The 24,354-nt window shown below is 42.3% G+C and overlaps 1 protein-coding gene across 2 annotated transcripts in view; it reads left to right on the top strand.

Moving 5' to 3' along the window:
• The first annotated feature begins 18,340 nt into the window (after positions 1–18,340).
• The window catches only part of ZNF280C (zinc finger protein 280C), a 67,934-nt gene continuing 61,920 nt past the window's right edge, over positions 18,341–24,354 (top strand). For both annotated transcript variants that reach the window (XM_015128188.3, XM_015128189.3), the window contains exon 1: positions 18,341–18,477. The gene's annotated coding sequence lies outside the window, so the exon portion shown is untranslated. The remainder of the gene's footprint in view (positions 18,478–24,354) is intronic.

Raw genomic sequence — 24,354 nt, 5'->3', positions numbered from 1 at the left:
ACCAGTAGAGGGTCTTGACTGCAAGTTGTCCAGGTTCTTATCGTTTTGAACAAAGAATTGGACAAAACACACAGCAAAGGAAGGAAAGAATGAAGCAACTGCAGAATGAAAGCAGAGATTTATTGAAAATGAAAGTACACTCCACAGTGTGGGTGCAGGCCTGAGCAGTGGCTCAAAGGCCCCAGATATAGAATCTTCTCAGGTCCAAATCCCCCTAGAGGTTTCCCATTGGCCACTTGGTGCTCACCTCTTAAATGAAGTGGTGGCCCACAATCAGAGGCTGAAGTGAAGTTAACAAAGGTCACACCCCTGTGCAAATGTCTGATTGGTTAGAGAAAGTGCTTTCAATTTTCCATCTGCTGAGCAGAAAAGATAGGGGTTTGCAAAGGGAGTAGCCTCTGGTCCTTTTGTTACTTAGGCATGGAAAGTTAGAGTTTTCCTTTCAAATTATTACTAGGAAGTCAATGGGAAACGACCTTAGGTTCCCTGCCTCCAGAACCTATTCTGCCTCATCTCCCCCTGAAAGATGTGATCCCCATAAATCTTTATAGGATGCAAAGGGCCTGACAGTCTTTCTTCTGTAACTGCTTCTTGCTGACTTGGGGCATAGTTCCTACCTGTTGGAGATCACAGAACTTTTGCCGTACTCTGTCTAGCGGAGACCGGGTGGCTTCTTGATGGCTGGGGGTGGTTTCTTCACCTGGAACTAGCTGGAAACCTTGTTGCATGAGCATCTGAAGCTTGATGGTCTCTATGTGAGGGGAAATGAATTCAGTTAAAAGATTTAATGGGAACTTTGGGGGTGGATACCTATGCTGTCAGGAATGTTTGTTACAGAATTGTATTGAAAACATTCTGCTTAATTACTACGAAGGTAGTGATTCCATCCATTTGGAAGAAGGCAATTAAACTGCAATAATTAAAAATAAATGGCTACTATTATCCAGCCTACAGTAACTCTGAAACAAAGACACCAAGGAAGGTTGGTAGGCATTTCGGCTGTCTTCTAAACAGGTACTTCAGATCTTCCACAGTTTCACAGGTGTAGTGGCTAATGGGAACTTCAGGTTCCTGGTCCAGAGCTTCTGGTTTTACTGGTTTGATCCTTGAAAGATATATCTAACTATCTAATCCAAGTACTTTGACCACAGAAGGCATGGCCAGTGTTACTGGAAATGGTTCCTTCCATTTGGGTTATAAGTGTTGAGCAGGTGATCCTTCCTTCCATGTTTTAATAAGTACCTTATCTCCTGGCCTGATTTGGGGTTACTGATTAGTTCCCAGTGTGGAAAGTCCTTGAATTACAGGCTTTTGTAAAGCCTGCTGAAATTGTCCTAGGTTGACTAGGTATTTTACTAAACTAGCTGTTTCTGGATCAGTAATTAAATTATTAGTTAAGAATGGCCTTCTGTATAACATTTTGTATGGGCTTATATTAATTTTTGCTCTAGGAGTATTATGGAGCCTTAAGAGGGCTGTGGACAGCAAGCCAACCCAAGTTTCTGATGCTTCCTGACATAGCTTAGCTAACACTCATTTTAGAGTTTGGTTAGCCCTTTCTACTTTCCCAGAGGATTGAGGCCTCCATGCTGAATGTAAATAGTATTTGATTCCAAGAGTCTTAGCAACTCCTTGAGTTATTTGGGAGATAAAGGATGAGCCATTATCACTTTGGAGGCTCTGAGGTAACCCAAACCAGGGGATTATTTCTTCTAAGAGAAACTTTATAGCCTCATTAGCCTTCTCTGTTCTGGTAGGAGAAGCTTCGACCCAACCAGTAAAGGTATCCATTAGCACTAACAAAAACTTGCATCCTCTTCAAGCTGGCATATGGGTGAAGTCTAATTGCCAGTCTTCCCCTGGATAAGTTCCTCTCCTCTGGATTGGTTCTATTGGAGGAGGCATTTTGTTTCCTGGGTTGTTAAGTGCACACAGTGAGCAGGCTTGGCAGACCTGCTCAGCCACTGAAGCCAAGTTAGACCCAGTAAAGAGCTTATTTACTATGGCCAGAGTTGCATCTCTCCCTACATGGAAAGAGACATGCAGGGCTTTTATAACTTTCTACTGGGCTGTCTGAGGGAGATATATTTTTGATGCCAATACCACCGGGATCCTTGTTTTTGTCCCCTTTGTTCCTTTATTAACTGTTCTTCCTGTAGTGTGTACTCCGGTTATATTGGGGAATCACAGAAAGGAAGTAGTGCTAGGATCTGTTGGGATTGCACCCTGAGGGCTGTGACTTTGGCTTCTCTATCATCCTTTCTGTTCCCTTGTGTTATAGGTGTTAAGTCCCTTTGATGTCCCCTATAATGGATTATAGCTATGGCCTTTGACAGGTGTATTGCTTCCAGTAGCTGAAGAATTTCAGGCCCATGCTTTATGGGGGAGCGTTTGCTAGTTAGTAATCCCCTTTCTTTCCAGATTGTAGCATAAACTACCACAGGGAATGCATATTTAAATTCTGTATAGATGTTAAGCTTTTTCCATTGTCCCAACATTAATGCTCGAGTAAGAGTAATGATTTCGGCATTTTGTGCTGATGTGCCAGGGGGCAATGGCTGGGCTTCAGTAATTGTATTATGATTCACTACTGCATATCCAACTCAGCACTCCCCATTTGACACAAAACTACTGACATCTATGAATTGGTCATCCTCAGAATCTGGGAGACGCTGATCTTTTAAAGCAGGTCAGCTAACATATGTGCAATGACCTGCTCATAGGAATGATCAGTTATTGGGCCTGTGGGCAGCAATGAAGCTAGATTCAGAGTGTTAAAGGTTTTAAGGATTACAACTGGATCATCTAGGAGCATAGCTTGGTATTTGGTTATCCTTTCCCCTGTCATCCAGATGTGTCCCTTTATCTCTAAAACTAACTTTACCTGATGAGGGACTAGAACTTGCAGTGGTTGGCCCAGGGGAATTTTAGTGGCTTCCTCCACTAACATAGCAGTAGCTGTTATTGCCTGCAGGCAACTTGGCCACCCCAAGGCCACTCTGTCCAACTTCTTTGAAAAGTAGGTGGTTGGTCTGGGTTCTAATCCAAATTTCCAGGCTAGCACTCCCACAGTTATTCCCCTCTTCTCTGCTACATACAAAAAGAAGGGCTTAGTTAGGTCTGGGATTGCAAGAGCAGGAGCCTGGGTGAGAGTCTGTTTTAACTTGGCAAAGGCTCCTCTCATTTCCAGGGTCCATTCCATTAGCTGATTTTCAGGCCCACTTATTGCCGCATACAGGGGCTTTGCTCTGAGTCCTAAATTTGGTACCCATGTTCTGCAAAACCTGGCAATTCTCCAAAAATAACAAAGCTGTTGCCTGGTGTGGGGGGTCCTCAAACCACATATGGCTTGCACTGATTCTGGAAATATTTGTCAGGCTTCAAGTGTTAAGACATACCCTAAATATTGGACCCATTAAAGGGTAATCTGTGCCTTCTTTTTGGACACTTTATATCTCCTGTCTGCCAGGAAAATCAAAGTTTTTATAGTATTTTGGTCAGAAACTCCTGAGTTGGGCTACACACAAGAAGGTCATTCACATACTAAAGTATACTCCCATTCTCTAATTGCAGATCCCTCAGACCCCTCTCTAAAGCCCAGGCATAGAAATGGGGGCTATTCCGAAAACCCTGAGGGAGTACTATCCAAGTGTATTGTTGCTTTTCCCTGGTATTAGGATTTTCTCATTAGAAGGCCAAAAGGTATTGGGACTTTGGGGCCAGGGGAATGGAGAAGAAATCATCTTTTACGTCTAGGACTGAGAACCATTTTGCATCCCCTGGCACCTAAGCCAGGAGGGTATACAGAAATAACAGCTTCATTAATTATTCTGAGATCCTGTACTGACCAGTATTCCCCTGAAGGTTTTAGAACGGGGAGAATTACAGGGTTTTTTTTATTTATTTTTAGACGTAGTTTCGCCCTTGTTGCCCAGGCTGGAGTGCAATGGCATGATCTCGGCTCACCACAACCTCCACCTCCCAGGTTCAAGCAATTTTCCTGCCTCAGCCTCCCGAGTAGCTAGGATTAGAGGCATGCACCACCACGCCCAGCTAATTGTGTATTTTTAGTAGAGTCGGGGTTTCTCCATGTTGGTCAGACTGGTCTCAAACTCCTGACCTCAGGTGATCTGCCCACCTCGGCCTCCCAAAATGCTGGGATTACAGGCATGAGCCACCATGCCTGAAGAATTATAGGGTCTTGAGAGCCCATGGGTAAGTAATACCTTAACTATTGGTGTTAGGCTTTTTCTTATTTCCTGCTTAATTGGGTATTGTTTACAACTGGGAAAATAGCTGAGGTTTTTCAGCTGTATTTTGACTGGCACTGCCATTTTAACCTTCCTCGGTTTTCCAGTATACCATGCCAGTGGGTTAACTTGTTTATTAATGTAATCTGGGACACACTGTAATTTTGACTATTAGCAATTTCACTGGGTGAAGCTTAAATTGTTGTAGTGCCCTTGTTTTAACCACAATATCTCTTCCCAACAGGGGGATTGGGCAGCTTGGTACTACTAGGAATTCCTGCTGGAAGATTTGTCTCTCAAATTGAAAAATCAAAGGAGGAATAAAAAACCTTGTCTGTGGCTTCTCTTTCATTCCCATAACACTCATGGACTGAGAGGAAAGTTTTCCTGCATAAGCAGTAAGAACAGAATAATTTGCCCCTGTATCGAAAAGAAACTGAATTTGGGTGCCTGTGATGTCCAGAGTTACCTAAGGCTCCTCAGTAGTAATTAAAATGTTCCTGGACGGGGGCAGTGAGGAAGAATCCAGGCCCCTTCAGTCTTCATCTAATTCCTCCTTTCGCACTGCTAGAGTTTTGCCTGACTGAGCCCCTTGATGGGAGAAGGGACAGTCAATTCTCCAGTGCCAGGGGCCCCAACTGGTGCCTTCACATTGACAGCAGGGGCCTGGCTGGGGCTTAGAACATTCCTTTGCCCAAAGCCCATTTTTCTTGCATTTGAAGCAAGAGACTTTGCTGGCATTATCCTTATGGCCCTTTGGATATGCCTTCGACACTCTTTGACCAATCAGGGCATTGCCAATGATGGCTGCCACAATTTTGGCTTGTAATTTTTCTTTATTCTGTTCCCTTTCTTCCTTCCTCCAGGTCACAATTGTTATACACCATAAAGGTGGTATCAGGAAGCCGATTTTTATTAGTTTGTGGCCCCATTTGTAGCTTTCAGAGCTTACATCTAATGTCTGGGGCAGATTGGCTAACGAAATGCTGTGCCATTAATGTTTTGCCTTTGGGAAAGGAAGGGTCCAGATTGGTATTTTTTAAAGGCTTCCTCCAGCCTGCCATAAAACATGGCTGGGTTTTCCTCCCTGCCTTGCATAATCTCCCTTACTTTATCATAATTTACTGTCTTAGTTATTCCCTTTCTCATTCCTCAAAGGAAAGCCTCAAGAAATTTAGCCCAGCTGTTCATTCCCACAAGGGTGTTATATTCCCAGTTAGGATCAGCAGTGGAAACTGTGTCTGGGCCTGAGCGATTACCCTGAGAGTTTTGGGCAAATAATTTGTCTGCTTCCTGGTGGGTGGTCTCAAAGACTCGTTCCTTTTCTGAAGGAGTGCAACAGGTTGCTAGAATGAATTGAACATCTCTCCATGAGAAATCAAAGGCTAAGGTCAAAGTTTGGAACCCATCTGCAAATTTCCTAGGATTCTCAGAATAGCTTCCTAGCTTTTCCTTATATTATTGTATATCAGTTATAGAGAAGGGGGCCTGTACTAGGACTGACCCCTTGGCTCCTGCTAATTCCCTAAAAGGTAGCACGGTTAAGAGTTAAATGTGGTGTTCTCCTCTGAGTGTGAGGGGGACTTAGTAGGGTCTCCAGTGTTTGCTCCTGGGTTTTAGCCTCAGGAGCACTTGGCAAGGGGCTATATGGGGTGGTCGTTGTTCACCCTGAGAAACAGGTGGCCCTTGTAAAAGGGGGTCACCTATAATATCTAGTTCTGCCTTAGAACTTTGTGGAGGTGAGTTCTGGGAGTCTCACAGATGGTTAGGTTTGGTATAGGGTCATGAAAGCCTTTACATATAGGATTTCTGACCATTTGCCCTGCCTCTTGCAAAATAGGTCTAATTGCAGGATAATGTCATAATTAAGCTACCATTGACTGCCCATTGTTCCAGGCTGGGCAGCTCATAATAGGGCTAGACAGTATTGTAGAAAAAAATTATGCATTTTCTCTTTAGATTGTCAGAGTCAAATTGATTCCAATGGTGGATGATGTAACTAAGCAGGGAATCAGGTGGAATCGGTAGAGAGTGGCCCACAGTGGAATCAGGTGGAATAGATTGAGAGTTGCCCCTAGTGGTCTGGTGGAAGGCTCACTAGGTGACCCAAATTTTATCCAGGTGTCCCTGTGGAAAAATCCTGGGCCCAGGCTGGGTTCCTTGAGGGCATCACTCCTTAAGGGCCCTAACTTAGTCTGTCAGATATCTAACCTTAGATGTATGGTGGCACCACTTTGGAATGGTTCCCTCCACCACTGAGGACCTACTATGAACTTTCCTTAAGGTTTTTCTATCCCACTGAAAGCAACCCTTTAACTCTCAATTGAGGCAATAATAAATTTCCTTTCATGAATTCCCCTCCCCACCCCCCACAGACCACCTAGCACATACCCAGACCTTCTGACTAGTATAACGCCCCCTTTTTTTTTTGGCATAGCTAGGTGGGTTTTCTGTCCTTAGCCAGTCAAGTGGGGGAAGCGAAGAATTTAGCATAAGAAAAGAAGGTTTAAGTCGCCTGAACATGTGTGAGTTCACCCTGGATGAACTGCCACTGCCAACTGCTTCACACATAGGGATCAGGGACTATCACTGAAAAGGATAGAAAAGAGTCTTTCCCCCTTCTGGGAAGGGCAGCCATCCCTGCTCTCTCCTTGGCCTTCAGACAACAACAGAGAGTGGCCCTAGCCAGTTCCCCTCAATTACCAAGGAGCTACTAGGAAACAGCCACTGAAAGACTGCAAAATGAAAAAGGAAAACTCAGAAAAAGGAAAAAAGGAATAGGACTTAGAAAAAGGAAAACAAGGAAAAGGACTCAGGTCCCTTACCCAAACCGGGCGGTGGTGGTCAGGCGCTTCCACATGGAAGCCTTTCAGTTTCACCAGAGAGTGGACCTGGCCAGAAAGTTGCAGTTGTCTGCATGCTTAGGTGCTGCCCACTGAGGGTCCTGAGTTAGAAACGAAAAGAGAGAGACAGAAAGATTTCCCTGCATGTAAAAGGGGAAAGGAGAAAAATAAATCCCAAACTTTGGACATGCTTTCTCCTGGCTGGCTTGCCAAAATATGTTACTGGTAGAGGGTCTTGACTGCAAGTTGTCCAGGGTTCTTGGCGTTTTGAACAAAGAATTAGACAAAATGTACAGCAAAGGAAGGAAAGAATGAAGCAACCACAAAATGAAAGCAGAGATTTATTGAAAATGAAAGTACACTCCACAGTGTGGGTGCAGGCCAGAGAAGTGGCTCAAGGGCCCCAGATACAGAATCTTCTCAGGTCCAAATACCCCCTAGAGGTTTCCCATTGGCCACTTGGTGCTCACCTCGTAAATGAGTGGTGGCCCACAATCAGAGGCTGAAGTGAAATTACAAAGGTCACACTCCTGTGCAAACATCTGATTGGTTGCAGAAAGTGTCACGCACATCCATTTGAAGAGACCACCAACAGGCTTTGTGTGAGCAATAAAGCTTTTTAATCACCTGGTGCAGGCAGGCTGAGTCCGAAAAGAAAGTCAGCAAAGAGAGTTAGGGGTGGGGCAGTTTTATAGGATTTGGGTAGGTAGTGGAAAATTACAGTCAAAGGGGGTTGTTCTCTGGCAGGCAGGGGCAGGGGTCACAAGGTGCTCAGCCGGGGAACTTCTGAGCCAGGAGAAGGAATTTCACAAGGTAATGTCATCAGTTAAGGCAGAAACCAGCCATTTTCACTTCTTTTGTGGTTCTTCAGTTACTTCAGGCCATCTGGATGTATACGTGCAGGCTTGGGCTCAGAGGCCTGACATTCCTGTCTTCTTATATTAATAAGAAAAATAAAATGAAATAGTGGTAAATTGTTGGGGCAGTGAAAATTTTGGGGGGTGGTATGGAGAGATAATGGGTGATGTTTCTTAGCGTTTCTTCGAGCGAGATTAGGGGTGGCATGGGAAGCTAGGGTGGGAGAGATTATGCCGAAGGAAGATTTTGTGGTAAGGGATGATATTGTGGGGTTGTTAGAAGAAATATTTGTCATATAGAATGATTGGTGATGGCCTGGATACAGTTTTGTATGAATTAAGAAAGTAAACAGAAGACACAAGGTCTGAATAAGGGAAGGAGAAAAACAGGTATTAAAGCACTAAGAATTGGGAAGACCCAGGACATCCAATTAGAGAGTGCCCACGGGGGTTCAGCATAATTACTTGCTTGGTTGGCAAGTTGGACAGCCGATTTCCAGTGGGGTCCTGCACAGATGGGACACGGCTTAGGAGGAATCCCAGGCTGCGGGCATTCCTTGGCTCAGTGGCCAGATTTCTGGCACTTGAAGCAAGATCCTGATGGAGGAGGTCCTGGAGGAACACCTGGCCACTGTGGCTTAGGCGTTTTGAAGTTCTTATGTGCTAGAGATGTGGCTGGGTTTTGTCTCACAGCAGAGGCAAGTAATTGTAACTCTTTTCTATCATTGTACACCTTGAAGGCGACATTAATTAAGTCTTGTTTGTGGGGTTTGAGGGCCGGAATCTAATTTTTGGAGCTTTTTCTAATGTCGGGAGCAGATTGGGTAATAAAATGCATATTGAGAATAAGACAGCCTTCTGACCTTTCAGGGTCTAGGGCTGTAAAGCGTCTCAGGGTTGCTGCCAAATGAGCCATGAACTGGGCTGGGTTTTTATATTTGATGAAAAAGAGCCTAAATGCTAACTGATTTGGGAGAGGTCAGATGAAGAAATAGGAGCATTAACTTTGACTATGCCTTTAGCTCCAGCCACCTCTTTAAGAGGAAATTGTTGGGCAGGTGGTGGAGGGCTAGTTGCCAAACGAAACTGTAAGCCAGACCGGGTGTGAGGAGGGGAGGTGATAGAGGATTATAAGGTGGAGGAGCAGAGGCTGAGGAAGAATTGGGACCTGGCTCGGCCCAGCGAGGAGCAGACTGGGAAGGAGAGAAGAGGTCAGATGGGTCGGTAGAAAAGGAAGATTGAAAAGATTCAGTGATGCTTGGGGTTGGGACTGAGGGGACAGGCAGGAGGGAAAGAAGAAAGATTTGGGACACGTTGCATTGGGGACAGAGACGAGGGAGGGGCCGATGTGTAAAAGAATGCCGGGATGTCAGGCACCTTAGACCATTTGCCCATTTTATGACAAGAATTATCTAGATCTTGTAGGATGGAGAAATCGAAAGTGCGATTTTCTGGCTATGTGGAACCATTGTCAAGTTTGTATTGGGGTCAACGGGCATTGCAGAAGAAAATAAGGTGTTTAAGTTTTAGGTCAGGTGTGAGTTGAAGAGGTTTTAAGTTCTTGAGAACATAGGCTAAGGGAGAAGAAGGAGGAATGGAGGGTGGAAAGTTGCCTATAGTGAAGGAGACAAGCCCAGAGAAAAGAGAGGGTAGAGACACGGAGAGAAGAGGTGGGGGGTACTTGCCCCCTTGGAAAATGGTACTTGCCCCTAAGGTGAAGGATCAAGGCAGGTGTCCCTGTGGTGATCAGACACCTCTGAAACGTGGGTGAATAATCCCACAGTGATTAAACACCAAGGGAAGACTGTCTTCCCGAGTCTGTGACTGGTGCCAGAGTTTTGGGTTCACGGATAAAATGCGTCTCCTCTGTCTCTTCCAGAAAAGGAAAGGAACTGAAATTACGAGAAGGGAGAGATTGAAGGGTGGTGCCAAGATTGAAAGGAGAAAGAGATTGAGGGATAGTGAGAGAGGTTGGAGAAGAGAGTAAAAAGAGGCCACTTACCCGATTTAAAATTGGTGAGATGTTCCTTGGGCTGGTTGGTCTGAGGACCCGAGGTCATAGGTGGATCTTTGTCATGGAGCAAAGAGCAGGAGGACAAGGGATTGATCTCCCAAGGGAGGTCCCCTGATCCAAGTCATGGCACCAAATGTCATGCACATCTGTGTAGAGACCACCAACAGGCTTTGTGTGAGCAATAAAGCTTTTTAATCACCTGGGTGCAGGCGGGCTGAGTCCGAAAAGAGACTCAGCAAAGGGAGTTAGGGGTAGGGCAGTTTTATAGGATTTGGGTAAGTAGTGGAAAATCACAGTCAAAGGGGGTTGTTCTCTGGCGGGCAGTGGCGGGGGTCACAAGGTGGGGGAGCTTCTGAGCCAGGAGAAGGAATTTCACAAGGTAATATCATCAGTTAAGGCAGGAACCGGCCATTTTCACTTCTTTTGTGATTCTTCAGTTACTTCAGGCCATCTGGATGTATACATGCAGGCTTGGGCTCAGAGGCCTGACAGAAAGCAACCAATCAGAGGTGCTTTCAGTGTTCCATCTGCAGTGCAGAAAGGTGACGGTTTGCAAAGAGAGTATCCTCTGGTCCTCTTGTTACTTAGGCGTGGAAAGTTAGGGTTTTCCTTTCAATTTAGTTCTAGGAAGTCAGCAGGAAATGGCCTTAGGTTCCCTGCCTCCAGACCCTATTCTCCTGCCTTGCTCATACACAACATTTCCTCTAATCAGACTTGTCCCATTATTGTCTCAGAGAAGCATTCTTTTCAATTCTGTCTCCTTACATTTTCCCTGTCACTGTTCTTATCTGAAATGCCTCTTCTTTGTCTTATTAAATTGTATTCAACCTTTGAGATCCTGCTTAGTCTAAACTCAAGCTTAAGAGCAAGCCTTCCATGTCTACTTCCATCTGCTGTAATTTTCCATTTCTCTGAATTTTTTTCTGTACTGGACAGTTTGAACCACACAGAGTTAATAGTTGATTATACATGTTCTTGCATTGCTCACTCACCATTTCTGGGGTGTTGGGCCTAACTTGCCAATAGATGTTAATGCCATAAGAGAAGCGTCTATGTTGCATACTTACTTGTGCCTTTCCTCTGACATATAGCATAATGCAAAGTACTGATTACATACATTTAAACCTTTCACTTTGAAAGGCTAAGTCAATCTACGTATACAGTTACCAGAGGAATGTGAAAACTCTTTTCCTAGAAATTATATAAGTGGCCTGATCATCCTTGGGACTAGCTCAAGAGTTCTCTACCACTAAGTGGCTTAATCAGAAATGTGAGAGGCATGGAAAGGCATTAATTGAAATCTTAGAGACCCAGGTGATTAAGCATATCCCTTCCACCAAATCTTTGATAGGAATAACTTTTTCTTCCTGGGAGATACATTCTACTGGCTACTTACTCTATTTCACTTATATTTGGTTCTACATGAAGACAGCAGGGTGTGATATTCCCTCTGTTATTTAAAACATACCCCAAAACCTCCAATCTTGGTGTCTCATGCTATTTATATGCTTATTCATTTATTCAGTATATTTATTTATTGATCACCTAAAGAGACAGGATAGTATAATGGCTAAGATGCCAGATGCTAGAACCAGAATGCCTGGGTTCAAATCCTAGTTTTACCACTTTCCAGTTTTGTGACAACTTATTTGATATCTCTGTGCCATCTGTAAAGTGGGATGGTAATAAGAGTTCTTTACTGATAGAGTTGTTGTATGAAATAATTCATATTTATAAAGTACTGGGAACAGTGCTTTGCACACAGTAAGTGCTGTACAATTTTTATCCACAATTTTTGTCATTTGTATATATCCGGTATCTCTACTCCTGCCTATTTTCTTTCCTTCCATTCACTAAAGTGAATACCTTCCATTCACTAAAGTGTTCTGAAGGGGCATTTTCTCTAGAAGGTCCCACTCATAATAAACATATGTTCCTGGGAACATTTATTATGTTATTAGACAGACTACTTGACATACTCATTTTTGATGGGATGAGAAACAGAACAGGAAACATTTTAATTCAGTATTAGAAGTACAAATGGGAAGAGCATTGGACTGGGATTAAGGAAACCTAGGTTCTAGTATTGCCCTGCCTTTTTTCTCTTGTCCCATGTGTGATGTTGAATAACTATTTTAACCTTTCTAGGTTTCCATGAACACATCTTCAAAGTTGGTGACTTGGCCTAGAACAACAGCTTTCAAATGTTTGTCATTTATTTCATATCGATGGAAACTTTTATTTAAAAAAAATATTAGGAAGAAGCTCAAAATGTAAACATGGAGTTGCTGCTTTGGTTTAAAAGAATAGGAGGAGCTTTCTGAGGCACCTTTACTTAAGCATTAGGCCATAGAGACTGAAGCCATAGAATTCAACCAGCGGTTTGTGCTGGTAATCCAGCTCTCAGTAGTAGTGTTTGTTGATTTCCTGTGGTGTTAATACTTTCACCATGGCAAGTTTCAACCTACCAGCATGACATAACTGAACAAGTCAAGAAGAGATATCTATAGTCAGCTCTTCTAACGTGAGTAGGGGGCAACTCCAGCATTTTTAGACATTTAGATTCCGGCCAAGGAGAGTTTAGGGGACCTGGAGTTTACGTGGATAGGCAGAATGTGGGGAAGTGATATATGCTCTTGGATGCCAGATGGGAAGGGATATTTATTTATTTATTTATTTGAGATGGAGTCTCGCTCTGTCACCCAGGCTGGAATGCAGTGGTGCCATCTCAGCTCACTGCAACCTCTGCCTCCCAGTTTGAGCGATTCTCCTGCCTTAGCCTCCCAAGTAGCTGGGATTACAGGCACCCACCACCATGCCCAGATAATTTTTGTATTTTTAATAGAGATGGGGTTTCACCATGTTGGCCAGGCTGGTCTCAAAATTCCTGACCTCAGGGTCCTCTCACCTCGGCCTCCCAAAGTGCTGGGATTATAGGCATGAGCCACCACGCCTGGCCAAGATATTTAAAAGAAAGATAACAAGAGTTAGTTTTAACATTTTGCCAATGTTACTTTTGAGGGCATATGACTAGGGGTTCAGCACTTTGTGTATTTGCTTCCAACCTGTCTCCATATTCAGAAGGAGAATGAGCTGACCAAAAGCCACTGAGGATCCATACTCATATTGAGAAAAAAGAAAACAAAACAACAATCTTACAGATGTTTTTTATAATAATAAGTAGAGTAAACTGAAAACACAAATAATCTGTCAGCCCACTTCATGATGTTGCCTGGGAAGCCCAATAAATATTCCTATGTGACCTGCTTCAAACTTCTCTGTGCTTGGTAACATTATTGCTGCTAGATGTACACAAAACACCTGCCTTGGGCATCAGGCTCGGCCCAAATTCAGGCCAGGAAAGAAACTGGAAATGAAACTAGAGGAAGGGGTTCAACTTTTTCAGGTCATGGATAATTCTCCCTTCCTCTCCATCCTTTCTTATCTCTTCTCCTTCCTTCTATCCCTTCTGATCCTCATCCCCTGTCCTCTCCTCTGTCCTCTCCCTCCATCCCTCTCTTCCTTTACCTCCTCCAACCCCTCACCCATGCCATCTTGCTCTAGAAAGAGGCTGTTTATTGGGCTTCTGTGTACCATCCTAAAGCACAATGATATCAAAATAAAAATGAGAATGCCTCAGACTCAGGCAGATGGCAGATCTGAGGCTTAGTTTCCCTGACCTGTTCCCAGTTCCTGTGTAACATGGATGTTGAATGGAGAACAAGTGGGCCCACCACAGCAGATTGAAGGGTGAAACCCGGGACCAATGGACTAACTATAGGAAGTGGCAGAAATTCTGAGATTAGAAGCCATCAGAAACCATGGCACTACTTTACACCCACTAGGATGGCTATAACCAAAACAAACAAACAAAAAAAATGGAAAATAGCAAGTGTTGGTCAGGTTGTGGAGAAATTGGAATCCTAATAAATCCTAGTGGGAATGAAAAATGGTTCAGCCACAGTGGAAAAGTTTAACAGTCCATCAAAAAGTTAATTATAGTTATATGACCCAGCATTTACACTCCTAGTTATATAACAAAGAGAATCAAAAATATATTTTCACCCAAATATTTGCACAGGAATATTCATAATAGCCCAAAAGTGGAAACAACACAAATGTTTATCAACTGACAAATGAATAAACAAAATATGCTATAGTCATGCAATGGAATATTATTCAGTCATAAAAAGGAAATAAGCACATGCTACAACTTGAGTGAACCTTGAAAACATTATGCTAAGGGAAAGAAGCCAGTCACAAAAGACAGCATATTATATAATTCCATTTATATGAAATGTAAAAAAGAGGGAAATCTGCACAGACAAAAAGTAGACTAGTAGTTGTATAGGGCAGGAGGGTAGCTGAAAGGAGGGGTGGGGTGAGTAAGGATATGGTGACAAATGTGCACAGAATTTCTTTTTAGGGCGATGACAGTGTTCTAAAATTGACTGTGGTGATGGTTGTATATACCTGTGAATATACTAAAAACCACTGAATTGCATACTTTAAGTGCATAAATTGCATCTTATATGAACTTTATCTTCATAAAGCTTTTTTAAAAACCTTGTACACCAGCTGGGCGTGGTGGCTCACGCCTGTAATCCCTGCACTTTGGGAGGCCGAGGCAGGTGGATCGCCTGAGGTCAGGAGTTCGAGACCAGCCTGGCCAACATGTTGAAACCCTGTCTCTACTAAAAATACAAAAAATTAGCCGGGCATGGTGGCGGGTGCCTGTAATCCCAGCTACTCAGGAGGCTGAGGCAGGAGAATCGCTTGAACCCAGGAGGCAGAGGTTGCAGTGAGCCAAGATCATGCCACTGCACTCCAGCCTGGGCAACAAGACTGAAATTCCGTCTCAAAAAAAAAAAATCTTGTACACCAATTGATATGGTTAGACTTTGTGTCCCCACACAAATCTCATCTTGAATTGTAATCCCCAGGGTTTGAGGAAGAGACCTGGTGGGAGGTGATTAGATCATAGGGGCAGTTTCTCCCATGCTGTTCTCATGATAATGAGTGAGTTCTCACAAGATCTGATGGTTTTATAAGTGTTTGACATTTCCTCCTACACACACTCTTTCTCTCTCCTAGCACCTTGTAAAGAGGGTGCCTGCTTCTTCTTTCTCCATGGTATAAGTTACATGAGGCTTTCCCAGCCATGCAGAACTGTGAGTCAACTAAACCTCCTTTGTTTATAAATCATCCAATCTCAGGTAATATCTTAATAGCAGTGTGAGAACAGACTAATACACCGATATTCATGGCTACATTATTTATAACAACCCAAAAGCAGAAACCACCCAAACGTCCATCAACTGAAGAATGGATAAACAGAAAGTGATGTTTGTACAATGAAATACCATGCAATAATAGAAAGAAATGAAGTGGCCTGGGCACAGTGGCTCACGCCTGTAATCCCAACATTTAGGAAGGCCGAGGCAGGTGGATCACTTGAGGTCAGGAGTTCAAGACCAGCCTGGCCAACATGGTGAAGCCCCATCTCTACTACAAATACAAAAATTAGCTAGGCATGGTTGCAGGACCCTGTAATCTCAGCGACTCAGGAGGCTGAGGCAGGAGAATTGCTTGAACCTGGGAGGCAGAGGTTGCAGTGAGTGGAAATCGCCCCACTGCACTCCAGCCTGAGAGCCAGAGCTAGAGTCAATCTGGAAAGGAAGAAAGGAAGAAAGGGAGGAAGGAAGGAAGGAAGGAAGGAAGGAAGGAAGGAAGGAAGGAAGGAAGGAAGGAAAAAAGAAAGAGGAAGAAAGAAAGAAAAGAACGAATTGATATGTGCTACAACATGGATGAACCTACTTCAGAAACATAATAGTGAATGAAAGAAGCTAGACACGAAAAAACTACATATTGTATGTTTGCATTTATATGTGATATCCAGAACAGGCAAATCCAGAGATACAAAAAGTTAATTAATGATTGGTGGGAGGATACAAATAGGAAGAAATTAGGAGTGGCTACTAATAGGTTTGCAGGTTTTTTGGTGGGAGGTAATGAAAATACTCTGGAATTAGATAGTGGTGATGGTTGCACAATACTGTAAGTATATATAAGAAATCACTCTATTGTACACTTCAAAATGGCAGATTTTTTTCATGTAAATCTGTCTCAATTTTTAAAATTGTCAGAAAAACCGGTACAGGAGTAAGCCCTCATTTACTGGAAATGCCGAAAAATAAAAAAGAACATACAGCCAGCTAGTCAAGAGAACCAATATAGAGTGGTTTTCTAGAAGCCTGGGTAAGAGTTTTAAGAATAGTTAAAAATCACCCAAACAACATCCCATGTGTTAATTCCATTCTCACCAGACATCCTTTTAATTATTGTTATTATTTAGCTTCTCAAATTTTCATCTTGATAGAAAATTTGCTGACCAGAATCTGCAGAGTCAACTGACCAGAGCCTGCTGGCCTTCTTGGCAGTATTTTTCATGAAAAAAAATAAGTTAGATTTAAATTTGGGTGTATAAGTGTTTTCTGGTCATCCTGCTGAGGCATTTTGACCATTCCTCCTCCTAATTTTAGGTCGGATGTGGACACTCATGACACTAGATATACCAAGAGAATTTGAGAGAAATTTTATTACTCTGGGGACTAGTGGGGGTAAGTGAGGAGGGGTGGGTGCTGCAAACAGGTCTGGGCTGGTTTGAGAGAGGCAGAGGAAGTTGGATGGGCCTTTATAGCATATTGGAAGTGGGACTGGTGAAAATGCCGCACAGGCTGCAGATTTGCAAGTTTTAAATTTCTCAGCTGCGCCAATTTTTGCTGCCAGTTTTAAATTTCCCGCCAATACCAAAGAAGGAGGCAGGCTGGAGAATTACAGGTTTTAAATTTCCTGCTAGAGCCAGAGGCAGAGTCATGCGGGCTGTAGACTTCCTAATGTTAAATCTGCTGGCATCAAAGGAAAAGGTGGCCGGACTTACTTATCACCCTGACTGGAAGCAGGGACCAACTATGCATGCCCCAAGATTTTGGGACTTTTCACTTTTTTGTTTATTTTGATTATTCTCTGTCTTCTCCTGTGAAGCTTACTTTCAGGGTCAGAAGCAAATAGCTGTATCAATAAGAAAGAAGAAACTAGCTCAAATAAAAAAAAAACGATAGGATTCAGTGACTGGATTTATGTGTGTGTTATGTGAGTCACATGATATTTTCAGTCTGGGCAACTCTTAAGAGATGAATCGGGCCAGGCATTACGCCTGTAATCCCAGCACTTTGGGAGGCCAAAGCAAGGAGATCACCTGAGGTGGGGAGTTTCAGACTAGCCTGACCAACATGGAGAAACCCCGTCTCTACTGAAAATACAAAATTAGCAGGGTGTGGTGGTGCACGCCTGTAATCCCAGCTACTCAGGAGGCTGAGGCAGGAGAATCGTTTGAACCCGGGAGGCAGAGGTTGTGGTGAGCCGAGATCGCGCCATTGGACTCCGGCCCGGGCAACAAGAGCGAAACTCCGTCTCAAAAAAAAAAAAAAGAGAGAGAGAGATGAACCAGTACTGCTATAAACCTTGAAGAGAAAGTTGGGAGAAGAAACTTTTACAGTTCAAAGCAGTGTCTAGAAAATGTTTCTGTAAACAGTATTTTGGCAAGTGCTTTTCCTGTAAACGTATTTACAAGTTCCAGTGATTCTCCCGCCTCAGCCTCCCAAGTAGCTGGGATTACAGGCATGCACCACCACGCCCAGCTAATTTTGCATTTTTAGTAGAGATGGGGTTTCACTATGTTGGTCAGGCTGACTGGGCCTGACTGGGGTTCAGAGAAGGAGGAGGAAAAAGAAGAGGAGGAAAGGGAGGTGGTCTCGAACTCTTCACCCCAGGTGATCCACCCACCTCAGCCTCCCAAAGTTCTGGGATTACAGGCGTGAGCCACCGCACCCAGCCGTAAATGTATTTTTCCCTAGCATTTTTGTAACTGCTATAGGCATCCATACGGCAATTAGAAGTAACAGACAAGCAAAACCATATGTTTAAAACAAAACGTGGTGAAAATAACTTATATTTTCAGACGTGTTTCAAGTACAGTATTTCTAAAAAACTATATATATTTTGTTTTTTAACTCGTGTCTTTAGCCCTCACACACAAGGAAGACCCGGAATTCATGTTTCTCTGTAGTCAGGTACAACGTGTTTTTTGGGATGACAATTCCAGGTTAAATAGAGGGTTTGCTTAGAAGAGCTGCATCCACGCTGGTCAATTGCACTTGCTCGGCTGCCGTCGACGGTAAGTAAAGTAGCTGCACATGTAAGTACCAGCCGTCCGTGGTCGGTTAGAAAAGGCCCCGGATGTTCAGGGGGTGGAGTCGGCGTCTACCCATGAAGCAGCGCGCGCAGTTATATACTCCTGCCCCCGGCTGAGGCGCCGGTTCCGCGCTGGAAGTCTCTGCGGGAGTCGCTGTTGCTGAGGCTGTCGCCCGAGGTTTTCGCGCTCCTCCCTTTCCTCCTCCTCTTTCTCCTCCTCCTTATCCGAACCCCAGTCAGGCCGATCTGCTCTGCTCTCGGTAAGCGGCCCCCGCCCCCGCCTGTGCCGCGCGGAAGCAGGCTGCAGCTCTCCCGCGCGGCCGAGGCAGCCTTCCCCAGAGGGCGGTTCTGAGGGCGGCGGGCTGAGGGTCTCTATGCCGGTGCGGATCGACGGGGGTGCGGGGGAGGGGACAGGCTTGGCGGCGTGGTGGCTGGTGGGCCACCATCTTGCGCCGGGCCCTGAAGGGGGAGGGTTTTCTGGAGGTAGAGCCTGGCGGCCCGCGGCGGGCAGTGGTTTCGCGGGCCGCGGCAGCTGCGGCAGCCTTCTCACCTCCTGAGTCCTACCGGTCTGTTTCCAACCCGGTTTGGGCTTTTCTTTCTGGAGGCAACTCCCTTTCGTCTTTTGTACGTTTGATACTGATGTTTGACGGAGACCCGCCCACCCTCAAGTCTCTTCAATCAAACGAAGAGAGACTTGAAGGGATTCCGAACTTTCAGGCGTCAGAGATCTTGTGACCCCTTCTTTCTGCCCAGGTTCCCCCCACACAGGACCGGTCATTCCATGCCCACAACCTTGTTCTGGCCAAGGGGACTTCCCTTCTCTGTCACAGAAATCGTGCCCCATTCCGTTATTGTCTAAGGATAAGAGCCCTGAGGAGAAACGTGGAGTTAAATACACTATATTCTAACTAGGAGGTTTGCAGGTTTCCCTTAAAGAGATGGAAAAAATTATGCTGAGGTATACTCCTGCTGTAGAGATGGAAGGAGTTCCTCTCAACTTCTGTCAGGTTTTAATGCTTTTTAAGGAGAAATTCGAGAGGAAAATGTCAAGTGAACCAGCTTCTGCAAGCATGGGAGACCTTCATCCAAGGGATTCTCTTTGTTTGGAAAGATTTGTTAGTTTTGTGGAGTTTTTTAAATCTGCGACCTTACATTTTTTTTTTTTACTATTGTTTTCAGGTTTGCACTATGAGTTGTAATGTCTTTTACTGCCCCTAACATAAAATTGAAACCTAGAAGTAGAGTTTTAAACTGCAAAAGTCTCCTCTTAGTATTTGTGAGGTATCCTGGTTTGGGGGTTACCGTGCAAACTTATCTCCTTAAGCAGAAACTTTACTGAGCCTACAAAGGCACTGCTTTGCTTGTACAATTAGGGCTGTGTACCTTTGATGTTTCTATAGCAGCGCAAATTCCATTATAATCGTATCTTGCATTTGTATATTTCATTGGTAGCACCCCTTTTGAGATGGGCTGTAGGGTATTGATAGAACTGTTTGAAGATGAGGAAACAGCCTCGAGGACAGAACTTTACCGAGGTCATGTCCCTAGGAAGTGATGGAACCAATTCTTAAACCTAGGCTTTCTGACCTTCATCTAATGTTCAATTTGCTATATTACGTCTCACTTTTTGTGAGAGTGAGGTGGTCACGGAGAATAAGCAAGGAGGCTCACTTAAAAATTTGAAGAAGTATTATTCAATTCCCTTTTCCTTTATATTTTTAAGGCTTCATTTTTTCTCAACTTTTTAATACTTTAATATTATTTCTAAGCATGTTGAAGAGTTGAATATCCTATTGAAAAAGTTCTTAGGTTGAATAACTCCAAGTCTCAGCTACTTGGTTTTCAGTGAGTTTGTCTTAGGTAATGATTCAAAAAGATTTGATTTCCTCAGTAATTTTTTTTTTTTTTTTTTTTTTGGAGACGGAGTCTCGCACTGTCCCCCGGGCTGGAGTGCAGTGGCGCGATCTCAGCTCACTGCAACCTCTGCCTTCCGGGTTCAACCGATTCTCCTACCTCAGCCTCCGGAGTAGCTGGAGTTACAGGCGCCTGCCACCATGCCCGGCTAATTTTTGTAATTTTAGTAGAGATGGGGTTTCACTATGTTGACCAGGCTGGTCTGGAACGCCTGACCTCGTGATCCACCCACCTCGGCCTCCCAAAGTGCTGGGATTACAGGAGTGAGCCACCGAGCCCAGCCTTCCTCAGTAATTTGAATCAAATATGTTTGTCTAGATTTTTCTTCCCAGTGCTCTGCACAATCAGAGAAACATCACTAGGAATGAACTGTAGAAATGACCCCTAAAGTATAGTGTTCGTCTAGACTTTATTCTTTCGCTGCAAAGCAGTTTTCTTTTAAGGAGTGTATTTTTTTTCATTTTTTTGTTTCCTTTTTAATTTTTTATTGGCAAATGATAATTGCGTGTATTTATGGGGTACAATGTGATGTTTTGATATGTATACATTATTGAAAGAGGCTAACATAGCCATCATCTTACCAACTTACCATTTTGTTATGAGAATGTTAAAAATCTATTTTAGCAATTTTGAAATATACCATACATTATTAGTATTAGCTGTGGTCACTTTGTAGTGCAATAGATAGCTAAAACTTATTCCTCCAGTCTAATTGAACTTTGTACTCTTGGATCAACATCTTTTCCCCATCTGTCCCACCCCCGAACTCCCAAGCCTCTGGTAACCATCTTTCTACTCAATGTTTCTACGAGATAAAGTTGTTTAGATTCCACATGTAAGTGAGATCATACAGTATTTTTCCCCAGAGACTGATAAGAGAATCCAGCTGCTTTTTATTAAGATAAATATTAAAGACATTTGCAAAAATGTAAATCCATGTTACTCTTCTCATTAGATTTCTTTTTTAAAAGTTATTAAAAGTATTTTTATTAACTTGTAATGGGCTTATAAATATTTTAAATAAAAACATTTGAAATCTGTCTCAGTTTTAATTTCTAATATGGGAAATATCAACACATACTGTCCATATAAACATAAAGCTCATTGGGGTTCTCATTAAGTTTTAAGTGAAAAGAAATCCTGGGACAAAAGGTTTTGAGAACTACTGATGTGATGCAATTTATTTATGATATGATTTTAATTGAGCTCTTTATGTGAACTAGATTTGTTTTAAGTGCTTGTACTCATCAACTTACAGTATGACTTCAGGTAAAGAAGGAGAAGTTGAGAAAAATAGTGCAAAGTACTGTTCAATAATATTTCCTGTGCTTTATTTAATGTTCACACTAGCGCTGCAAGGAAGATATTACTGTTTTCGTTTTACAGATAGAAAAACTAAGGCTTACAGAAGTTGATTATACTTCTTATAGATTTGGCAGCCAGGAAGTGGTAGACCAGAAATTCCCACTCAGGTTTTCAGCTCCTGTGTCCAGTGTTCTCATCAGTGCACTTACTTGACATTTTCCCTGGTGGATAAGTTTTACTCCTATAAAAAGCAAATTAATTAATAATACATACTTCTTGAGGTTACTTTAGGAATTAGTGACTATAGAATATCTTATGAAACTTACATAAAGTATTTACTATACATAGTGGCTTCAAAGGCCAGTAATTGTACATTCGTCTTTTCCCCATGTTATATCTTTTACATAGGAATTATAATAAAAGACTATGCCTATAAAGTCTTTACCCTGAATATAATACAAAACTTATTTGTAGAAGTATATTTTATTATAGTGCCCTATCCCAAAGCTGACATAAAATGTTTTAAAATATAGGCAAACTTTGCAAAGTATTATGCTAGTGAGTTTTAAATCTTAGTGTAAACCAGCTATTTTCTACAAATAGATGAAGTATGAAAATTAACAGAGACAAAAGTTGAAAACAAATAAATTAGGATAAAAATAATAAAGTTATTAAATGTCTTCTCAAAATATACCTGGACTTATGTGTTCAGCCTTTCAGAAAAAAAGATAATTTGCATAGTATAAAAACTTGGACAAAGAAAAGGTGAAGAGCCTCTATTTTCTTTCTGAATTGTATGTAATTTGTTCCCAAAACCTACTTTGAAAGTTTCCATCGTTTAAATGCCAGCGAAATTGTCTAAGGAACCAAGATATAATCCAGTTTTCTTGGATTTCAGTACTATACCAATTCTTGTTATAAAAAAAAAAATTTCACAGACACCCCTGAACTTAAAATGTTTGAAACATTCTCAGAGTTCTTACATAACCATAAAACAAAGCCGTCAAGTGAAACTACAAAATCATTGCCATTTGAATCAGTTTTCATATATTGAATATGTATTTTGCTGAGTCACTGCCTACTTCTATTGAGTTTTTCATACCTGCTTATATTTACTATATATATACATTCCCTACTTATTATATATAAATAATAGCAAGGTTTTTTTATTTGAACCCTTTCAGTACCTTCATTTCTGTAGCTAACCGTATTGTCATTGCCCTTCATTTAGTGCAAATGCGTCATTTAGTTATATAAGGTGGTCACCCAGGGAATCCCCAGAGCAGGCTTGTTAATTTTTTTAGATAGCAAAACAAAAAGAGAATTATATTGTTATAGAGCTCTCTTGCACAACCTGGAATATATCTATTTTCCTGAGAGGTCTGTTGACCCTGGTTTGAAAAAGAGGTAATCCATTGATGAGTTTATTAATAGTTTTAAACACAGTTGCCGGAAACTTAGCTCAAAGTAGATTAAACCAAAAATGAATAATTATTTTCTCTCTTAACTGAAAAGCTGTTGTGGATAATTTGCTGCAGGCATGGCTAGCTTCAGGTGTTTAAATGGTATCATCAGGACTTGAATGTTTACCTACTCTCCCTTTCTCTACTCAGAATCTTACAGCTTTGCTATCTTTGTTAGGTTCTTTCTTTGGTACTTTTTCTCCACATCACTCCCAAGCTTATATCCTACCAGCTGATTATTTTCTTTCTTTTTATCTTTTTTTTTTTTTTTTTTTTTTAAGATGGTGTCTCACTCTTGTCTCCCAGATTGGAGTGCAGTGGTATGATCTCGGCTCACTGCAACCTCCACCTCCCGGGTTCAAGCGATTCTCCTGCCTCAGCCTCCTGAGTAACTGAGATTACAGGCACATGCCACCACGCCCGGCTAATTTTTATAGTTTTAGTAGAGACAGGGTTTCACCATGTTGGTCAGGCAGGTCTCGAACTCCTGACCTTGCGATCTGCCCTTCTCTGCCTCCTAAAGTGCTGGGATTACAGGTGTGAGCCACTGCGCCTGGCCTTACTATTAATAGCATTATTAAGATACAATTCATACAGCATACAATTTACTTATTTGAAGTGTGCGATTCAATGGTTTTAGTATATTTACAGTTGTGCAGCTAGCACCATAGTTAATTTTAGAACATTTTCATCACCCCAGTAAGAAACCTTGTACCCATTAACAGTCACTCCCCATTTCCCACCAACCCTCCCAACCATATGCAGCCACTACTCTACTTCCTGTCTATGGATTTGCCATTTCTAGACATTTCACACGAATGAAATCATAGAATATATGGTCTTTTTGACTGTCTTCCTTCACTTAGTATAATGTTCTCAAGGCCCATTCATATTGTAACATTTATCAGTGCTTCATTTCTTTTTATTACCAAATAGTATTCAGTTGTATGGATATATCACATTTTGTTTATCCATTCCTGAGTTGATGGGTATTTGAATTGTTTCCACTTTTTGGCTCTTGTGAATAATGCCACTGTGAACATTTGTGTTCGAATTTTTGTGTGGATATATGTTTTCAATTGTCTCCAGGAGTGTAATTGTTGGGTCATATGATAACTCGGTTTAACTTTGTGAGGAACTGCCAAAATGTTTTCCACAGTGGCTGCACCATTTCACATTCCCATCAGCAGTGTATGAGGGTTCCAATTTCTCTACATCCTTGCCAACACTTGTGATTATCTGTCTTTTAATTCTAGCCATCCTAGTGGGTGTAAAGTGACATCCATTAACTATTCAAATATTTTTTATTGTGGCAAAATACATATACTATTTACCATTTTAACTATGTTAATCTATTATTTTTAACTTTTTGTAGAATAAACTCTTTGTAAAACACAGTTGAGTTTTAGATACATAAAAGCTGAAACCAAAAAATAACTAAATAGGAATTATTTA

Source organism: Macaca mulatta, chromosome X, assembly GCF_049350105.2.
Source record: "Macaca mulatta isolate MMU2019108-1 chromosome X, T2T-MMU8v2.0, whole genome shotgun sequence".
NCBI classification, from domain to species: Eukaryota; Metazoa; Chordata; class Mammalia; order Primates; family Cercopithecidae; genus Macaca; species Macaca mulatta.
This window is presented reverse-complemented; position numbering and strand designations above follow the sequence as displayed.